This window comes from Astyanax mexicanus, chromosome 9 (genome assembly GCF_023375975.1).
Source record: "Astyanax mexicanus isolate ESR-SI-001 chromosome 9, AstMex3_surface, whole genome shotgun sequence".
Taxonomy (NCBI): domain Eukaryota; kingdom Metazoa; phylum Chordata; class Actinopteri; order Characiformes; family Acestrorhamphidae; genus Astyanax; species Astyanax mexicanus.
Window position 1 is genome coordinate 15185403 of NC_064416.1, and position 9598 is coordinate 15195000.

Sequence of the window (9598 nt, forward strand, 5' to 3'; positions counted from 1 at the left end):
TAATTATTTTGGGTAACAAGATGGTAAGCACCAGGACAGTCTTGCCTAATTACACTGAAATGGAACTAGGTAATAAACAGGTACATGGGTGGTACAAACTCTAAAGTACTTGGTAATTATGTTGGTTAACAAGATGGTAAGAACAAGGACAGTTCAATTTAATTACACTGAAATGTCTCACAGGTTCTAGGTAATAACCAGGTAAGTGTGAGGTACTAACCCCAGTAACATGATGATAAGTACCAATACAGTTTCCTTACACTGAAATATCTCGCAGGTTCTAGGTAATAACCAGGTAAGTGTGAGGTACTAACCCCAGTAACATGATGATAAGTACCAATACTGTTCATTTTAATCAGTCTCTATTTATTTGATTTAAAAATAAAAGGTCAATACCTGATAACAGAGAAGAAATAGCTTATTTCTCTTTACTGAGTTCTTACCATTTAGTTCAACAAATAACCCTCTGTAGAACATCCTTCTGTAAGTACCATATAAAACACTGTGTAACTAACAGAACTTTCTGCTTAATAAAGGAGTAAAAGGACTGTAAAAGAAAGCAGAGCTTATTTCTCTGGTTTTACTCAGTTCTTACCGTGTAGTTCAACAAATAACCCTCTGTAGAACATCCTTCTGTAAGTACCATGTAAAACACTGTGTAACTAACAGAACTTTCTGCTTAATAAAGGAGTAAAAGGACTGTAAAGAAAGCAGAGCTTATTTCTCTGGTTTTACTCAGTTCTTACCGTGTAGTTCAACAAATAACCCTCTGTAGAACATCCTACTGTAAGTACCATGTAAAACACTGTGTAACTAACAGAACTTTCTGCTTAATAAAGGAGTAAAAGGACTGTAAAAGAAAGCAGAGCTTATTTCTCTGGTTTTACTCAGTTCTTACCGTGTAGTTCAACAAATAACCCTCTGTAGAACATCCTACTGTAAGTACCATGTAAAACACTGTGTAACTAACAGAACTTTCTGCTTAATAAAGGAGTAAAAGGACTGTAAAAGAAAGCAGAGCTTATTTCTCTGGTTTTACTCAGTTCTTACCGTGTAGTTCAACAAATAACCCTCTGTAGAACATCCTACTGTAAGTACCATGTAAAACACTGTGTAACTAACAGAACTTTCTGCTTAATAAAGGAGTAAAAGGACTGTAAAAGAAAGCAGAGCTTATTTCTCTGGTTTTACTCAGTTCTTACCGTGTAGTTCAACAAATAACCCTCTGTAGAACATCCTTCTGTAAGTACCATATAAAACACTGTGTAACTAACAGAACTTTCTGCTTAATAAAGGAGTAAAAGGACTGTAAAAGAAAGCAGAGCTTATTTCTCTGGTTTTACTCAGTTCTTACCGTGTAGTTCAACAAATAACCCTCTGTAGAACATCCTACTGTAAGTACCATGTAAAACACTGTGTAACTAACAGAACTTTCTGCTTAATAAAGGAGTAAAAGGACTGTAAAAGAAAGCAGAGCTTATTTCTCTGGTTTTACTCAGTTCTTACCATGTAGTTCAACAAATAACCCTCTGTAGAACATCCTACTGTAAGTACCATGTAAAACACTGTGTAACTAACAGAACTTTCTGCTTAATAAAGGAGTAAAAGGACTGTAAAAGAAAGCAGAGCTTATTTCTCTGGTTTTACTCAGTTCTTACCGTGTAGTTCAACAAATAACCCTCTGTAGAACATCCTACTGTAAGTACCATGTAAAAACACTAACTGTTACACTCCCCAGGCGTGGGTTAGGCTATAACAGTTTGCGACCCCGGGTGAGCAGGGCCTAGATCAGCTGAATACAGGATACAGAGAAGACACAGTGAGACGGTGTTTCCAGTGAGTTCTCAGCTTAATCTCTTTATTTAACAACATACACAAACTAAACCACTTTTACTTTGGTCTCTTTTCTCTTTCTTTTGCAGTTTCACATACACATTGCATCTCATCTGCATTTTACATACATTCACAGAGAATCCTTTTTTTACTTTTTTTCAGTTAACAAAACTCTGTATATCACAGTACATATTACCTTTACTTTTTAATCAGCAAACCCTCTTAATACTGTTTCTACAAAAAAAAATATATATATATATATATATATATGAATATAAAAATACTACTCTATATTAATACATTTACATATGCATACATATACCAATACTCAAACTTCTTTCATATTAACACACTACATTACCAAAAACACCTTTAACTTTTACTGAGCACACTAACTACATCTTAGTGCTTTTAAATCTCATTTTAAGCAGAGTTTCTAATATTTGTATCTGCATAGAGTGTATAGAATTGACCAAAGTATAAAACAATTGAACAAAGTGTATAAAAACATGATTACTTAGAGAAACCTTAAACTGTAGCTTATCTAGCTATCTCATTATTGTGGTTGGCAGAGGCTCTATATTTACTTTAACAAGGCCAAACTGGCTCTTAAAAAGAGAATAAAATTGACTTGACTTTTAATATGTATTTAACTAACAGCGACTGCTTATGCTAGCGTAAATGTATAGAGAAACAATAGGAATGACGGCGCGAAATTAGCCCGAGCTACTTTGAGAAACAGCGACACACGGGCACAATTACCGAGCGAAAATAGCTAAAACTAGAGCGCGAACACACGAGAGATAATTACAGGCTTAAACACGGTTATAGAGCGAAGTTAGCGACCGAAAGAGCGAGAGGAATAACAGCGCGGAGCCGGTAAGGCGCGCGGTTAGCGGGGGCAGTGGCTAATGCTAGTGGCAGAGGCAAGAGCGCCGGCCAGGCGCGCGGCTCGCGGGCCGCGGGAGTGAATGCTCCCCGATGCTCAGCGTCCACCAACACACAAGACCATAGCGGCTCATATTACACAGCAAAACCTTTTAACGAACATATACACTCAAATATCCCTCTTATAGTGCTTTGGAAACATTTATACTTGCACAGTTCCACATATTTCCCCACCTGGATACAGAGAAGACACGGTGTCCCAGTGTGAGTTCTCAGCTGAATCTGAGACCCATCTCCTGTTGCTCACCTAAGCCACAGCCTAGCGCCCGCCCCCTGGCACTGCTCCCCCTACAGGACTGGATGTTTCACGTTTCACATAGAAAAACCCATTCAGAAACCCAAAAGAATATATATTACATGGTACTTACAGAAAGTTGTGTCACATTTAAGTAGTTATTATATATATATATATATATATATATATATATATATATATATATATATATATATATATATATATTAAAATATATATAATAACTACTTAAATGTGACACAACTTTCTGTAAGTACCATATAAAACACTTTGTAACTAACAGAACTTTCTGCTTAATAAAGGAGTAAAAGGACTGTAAAAGAGAGCAGAGCTTATTTCTCTGGTTTTACTCAGTTCTTACCATATAGTTCAACAAATAAGCACTTCAAAAAGAACAACATACAACTTCAAAACAAAACAGAACTGTTTACTGTTTATTATTTATCTCTTTTTTGACACAACCAAGCATGCATTACTGAACTTATATATATACAATGAAAGCTGAGGACAGCTTTTATTGGGGTAAGCAGCTTGCGGGCAGGAGCTTGCCTTCGCCCCCTTGACCCTTCCAAGCCACTTCAAATTTTCTATTTCTCTGATCTTACTATGTATAGGTACATGTTTGAGTAAAATGAACACTGTTATTTTATTCTATAAACTACTGACAACATTTCTCCCAAATACTAAATAAAAATATTGTAATTTAGAGCAGAAAATGAGAAATGGTCAAAATAATGAAAAAGATGCTTTAGTGCTTTCAGATCTCAAATAATGCAAACAAAAGCAGTTAATATTAATTTAGAAACAACTATAATAATGTTTTAAGATTTCAGAAATCAATATTTGGTAGTTTTAATAACCCTGATTTTTAAGCAGTTTTAATTTATATATATAAGTTAAATATATATATATATATATATATATATATATATATATATATATATATATATATATATATATATTTTTTTTTTTTTTTTTTTTTTTTTTTAACATGTAAGACCTTATTCTACAAATTATGTTTAAAAAGGGGGTAAATACACATATTCAACACTTTATTCTTATGGTATACTTTTTCACCCTTAAACCTTGTAACATGCTCTAATGTCTTTAAACACATTATCATCATGTTACTGGGGTTAGTACCTCACTCTTACCTGGTTATTACCTAGAACCTGCAAGATATTTCAGGGTAAGGAGACTGTATTGGTACTTATCATCATGTTACTGGGGTTAGTACCTCACACTTACCTGGTTATTAGCTAGAACCTGTGAGGTATATCAGGGTAAGGAGACTATATTGGTACTTATCATGTTACTGGGGTTAGTACCTCACACTTACCTGGTTATTACCTAGAACCTGTGAGATATTTCAGTGTAATTAAATTGAACTGTCTGGTTCTTACCATCTTGTTAACCAACATAATTACCTAGTACTTTGGACTTTGTACCACCCATGTACCTGTTTATTACCTAGTTCCATTTCAGTGTAATTAGGCAAGACCTTTCTGGTACTTACCATCTTGTTACCCAAAATAATTACTTAGTACTTCCGAGTTTGTACCTCACTATTACCTGGTTAATACCTAGACATTTCAGTGTAATTAGGCAAGACTTTCCTGGTACTTACCATCTTGTTACCAAAAATAATTACTTAATACTTCCGAGTTTGTACCTCACTATTACCTGGTTAATACCTAGAACTTAGGGTACTGTAAAAGAAAGCGTTACCAGATTGTCTTCAGACAAACCACTAAAACGTCAAGCATCTTACTGAAGCTTTCAACTGTGTTGCGTCACTGGGCACGGTTTAGGACATGACTGCCTTCTTCTCCAATGCTCGTGATGGTGTGTGACATCAAACGATTTATTTGTATGAGAGAGCGAGGGCTTATATGCCTGACATCTGTATTAAACAGCTTTGAAAACAGAGTAAGGGTTCATTTCTAAGCTGTCCACGGATGATAACAGAGTCATGCTGTCCCAATGTTTATTCCCCATTAAATTTTAATTGAAGCTCTGAGCAGACGAGCCTCATACCTTCACCAGACTGCAGTCAAATATCTCCATACTCTCACTTTCTAAATGATATGATGTTCAAGGGACTGGTTATGTCCTCAGATCTAAGTCTAATCAACACAGGAATGAAAAAAGAAATCCATTTAAAATCAATAAAAAAAAAATCCCTTTGCTTTCTACAAGTCAAATCTGTATCTAGTAATACACTGACATTCCAGAATTCATGTCAGTGTGTAAATTGATTATGGGGTGTTACCTCATAGAACAAATTGGGAATGAACACAAATGTAAAAGTTGTAAGGATTTATCTTGTGAGGGAGGCTAAATACTGGTCTGGTTAAGCAAGGTCTAATTGTTGGTGCCCGTTAAATATATATAAAACATTAACCATTGAATATATACAGCTCTGGAAAAAAATAAGAGACCACTTAAAAATGATGAGTTTCTCTGATTTTACCAAATTGAAAACCTCTGGAATATAATCAAGAGGAAGATGGACGATCACAAGCCATAAAACCAAGCTGAACTGCTTGAATTTTTGCACCAGGAGTGGCATTAAGTTATACAAAAGCAAGGTGTAAGACTGGTGGAGGAGAACATGCCAAGATGCATGACAACTGTGATTTAAAACCAGGGTTATTGCACCACAAATTGATTTCTGAACTCTTAAAACGTAATGAATATAAACTTATTTTCTTTGCATTATTTGAGGTCTTAAAGCTCGTCATCTTTTTTTTATTATTATTTCAGCCATCTTTCATTTTACTGTGAGGTTCTATATGCCGAGAATTTTCACACCATGTACTACGAGTAAAGCTAAAAATCAGCCTTCTATGAGAAAAGGATATGTGTATGTATATTCAGCACAGACCCAGAGACATAACATCATGCTATGGTCAGTTAATTATCTACCTTGTGTGTGAAAACTGAGCCATTTCTGGTTACTTTGTGTTACTCTAATATTAACCATTAACAGAGAACTGAGCGCTTAACTATTAACTAAAATTTGAAAGCAAATATCAGCATCTAACACACATTCCTCAGGTTAGCACCTTTAGAGACTAAAATTAATGAGACATGAAAAACTTGAAATGTCCTATTAAAAAGACTATTTGTGGAATGCCTGACCACTTCACAGCCGAGGTAAAGAGCATTGTTTTTTGGTTCCAATGGTACTGTCAAGTAGTGGGATCTACAATACATACAGCTCTGGAAAAAAAATAAGAAAAAATTAAAGACCAGAGACCAATTAAAATGATGAGTTTCTTTGATTTTACCAAATTGAAAACCTCTGCAATATAATCAAGAGGAAGATGACTGATCATAAACCAACAAACCAAGCTAAACTGCTTGAATTTCTGCTCCAGGAGTGGCATAAAGTTATCCAAAAGCAGTGTGTAAGACTGGTGGAGGAAAACATGCCAGGATGCATGAAAACTGTGATTAAAACCAAGGTTATTCCACCAAGTATTGTTTTTTGAACTCATAAACTTTATGAATATGAACTTGTTTTCTTTATTATTATTTGAGGTCTGAAAGCTCTGCATGTTTTTTTTTATTTTGGACATTTCTCATTTTCTGCAAGTACATGCTCTAAATGACAATATGTTTATTTGGAATTTGGGAGAAATGTTGTCTGTAGTTTATAGAATAAAACAACAATGTTCATTTTACTCAAACATATACCTATAAATAGCACAATCAAAGAAACTGATTCAGAAACGTTGAATTTTTTCCAGAGCTGTATTAGCCAACAAGTAACAGTCAGTTCTTGAACTTGATGTGTTGGAAGCCACACATTAGGAACTGAGACACTTTGACAAGAACGTCTACAAAACTTGGTGGATGTTTTTAGTATGCAGTTTTCAGATTATATTATGTTATTTTTGCCAAAAAAAATGATGTTGGCACACATGATGCAGGCCGATTTCCATATTTTATTTGGCAACTGGGCGCTGACACACATGATGCAAGCAGATTTGCATACTATACTCAATATACAGGAGTGTTTAAACATGCAAAACTCAGTCCAGATGTAAGTGGAAACCAGATATGGTCATTGTGATGTTTGCTATATGGGTCAGAGCTGTTTTTGGAGTGTATAAAGTATCACAAAACATCAGGCACTGGTTTTAATGTTATGGCCAAACAAGGCTTATATTTTAACAGAGCTTACATAGTAACTAATGGCTTAGAGCAAATATTTGGCAGCGACTAAGAGCAAACGGTTCTCGGGTTAACATTTTCACACAGTGAGATTAGTGAGAAGGATGTGGGAAATATACTAATTTGGCCACTCATTAGCTAATGCTGACAATTTCTTTTTAATACCCATTTATGTGTTGGCATCTACAGCAGTGGCAATCAATAGTGATTGTCATTTGATTCTCAGTACAGGCATGCATGTGTGTGTGCAGGTGTGTATGTGTGTGCGATTGTGCTACGGTCTTTAGTTGCGTTCTTCGCGCCGTGCTTGAGAGCTTTTTTTTTTTTGGTATGGTAGTGACATTTAAGCCAGTCGGGCTATGCTGTGTGAGTCCTGCACTCACTTTAATTGAAACAGATGGAGAGTCTGGGGCATGGCCGCAGGGCCCGTATGCAGAGCTTCACACAGACACTAACACTTCCTCTGTGAGCTTCATGACTGCTACAAAACTGTCACACACACACAACACACAGCGAGACGGCTCCCTAATAAGCAGAGCGGACTTAAGGTAGTGCTCTCAGTAAAGCAGCAGCACTTCATTCAGTAAGCAGGATTAGCTGATGCTTTGATATCAGAACTGTATCAAACAGAACTGATCTCCAAAACAACGAGTCAAAGAGCTCAGACAGAAATCAAGACAAGTTATTGTGCATGTATTTAAATGGACAAGCAAGCCAGATTTACAGGGGTTGGACAATGAAACTGAAACACCTGGTTTTAGACCACAATAATTTATTGTCCTGAAGGACAGTTCTGGTGGAAACAGGAGAGTTGAGGTGCACATTGAATTCTGCCGTGATTTGAGCAGCCGTGGTTTTATGTTTTTCGGATACAATCCGGGAAAAGCACCCGAACTTCCCTTTCAGACAGCTTCCTCTTACAGCATCCACAGTTAATCCTGTTGGATGTGGTTCATCCTTCTTGGTGGTATGCTGACATTATCCTGGATACCGTGGGTCTTGATGCATCACAAAGGCTTGCTGTCTTGGTCACAGGTGCTCCTCTTTTGAATTCTGGTGTGTCACCCATAATGTTGTGTGCATTGCAATATTTTGAGCAAAACTGTGCTCTTACCCTGCTAATTAAACCTTCATACTCTGCTCTTACTGGTGCAATGTGCAATTAATGAGGATTGGCCACCAGGCTGCTCCAATTTAGCCATGAAACCTCCCACACTAAAATGACAGGTGTTTCAGTTTCATTGTCCAACCCCTGTAAATTAATATCTCCCTTGAATTAGAGAAACACATCTGTAAAAGGCACACAGTACAAATGTTTCCCTGAACTACAGGTACTGATAGACAGACAGACAGACAGACAGATGCTGTGCATATTGTGAGGATAACTGATGTCAGCCATACAGAAAGTGCAAATACACAGTTATATAATAAATTTAAATTTAGCAGTGCAGACTTGTGGAGATGTAAACAGTGGACAGTAAATAAATAAATAAAATAGGGCAAAACTATAATATAATGTAATAGGGCAACTCTGAGAGTGTGTCTGCAGAGATGGGGGTATATCTATTGAATGACCAGAGCTACCGGAATGAAAATCATGCCCTTGAGGATAGCCCCAAGCCAGTTGGGGACCCCCAGGAGCTAAAGAACTATAAACTACAGCACTGGCAATTTTTCGCAATGCAGTGGCGTGGTGTGTTGTGGTGTAGTGTAGTGTTGGTATGCTTTTGTTGGTATGCTTTTTGCGTTTAAACGGATTGTTTAAACGCAGTGTGAGTGCAGGCCAGCGAGGGAGTGGGGAGGGGGCCGAATCCAGCCTAGTGTAAGACAATGTGAGCTCAGACATAATGTGAGAACTCCCCACTGTGCTGTTTTTAACATATTTGAACAAATTCACAATACCTGATCTTCATGTGAACGACACTGAGAGATTGGAGTGATACAACTAAACACATACAGCTGCAAAGTGTATTTTGTAGAAAAAAATAATGTAGAAAATCAGAGCAATGTATTTTTTTGTGAGGAAAAATTTAGGACACCCTTACATTTATTACTACATCTACAATCAGGTGCAGCAAATCAGCTGCAGATGATTACACCATGGTTAGAAAGATTTATAAAGTAAATAGTTCACCATGACCAGATTTAAAGAGCTCTCTGAGGCCTTCAGAAAGAAGTTCATAGATGCATTGAGTCTGTGAAGTGGTTAAAAAAGATGTACCTGTGGTTCTCCTGATACTAATTCTAGATATTTATCTAACTTAGCTTAGTTCACACATCTCAGTTAATAGAAACTGTTAGAAAAATAGTTTTAATTTCTTTTAAATATCTTATTTTAGCAAGAAAGATTCTGGATTTTGAGTCTAGAATTAAATCAAGCAC

At 36.4% G+C, this 9598-nt stretch overlaps 1 protein-coding gene across 2 annotated transcripts in view; it reads right to left on the reverse strand.

Annotated features, from left to right (window-relative positions):
- Nucleotides 1-9598, reverse strand: part of shank3a (SH3 and multiple ankyrin repeat domains 3a) — a 475306-nt gene that overhangs the window by 464844 nt on the left and 864 nt on the right. The gene's annotated exons all lie outside the window — the stretch shown is intronic.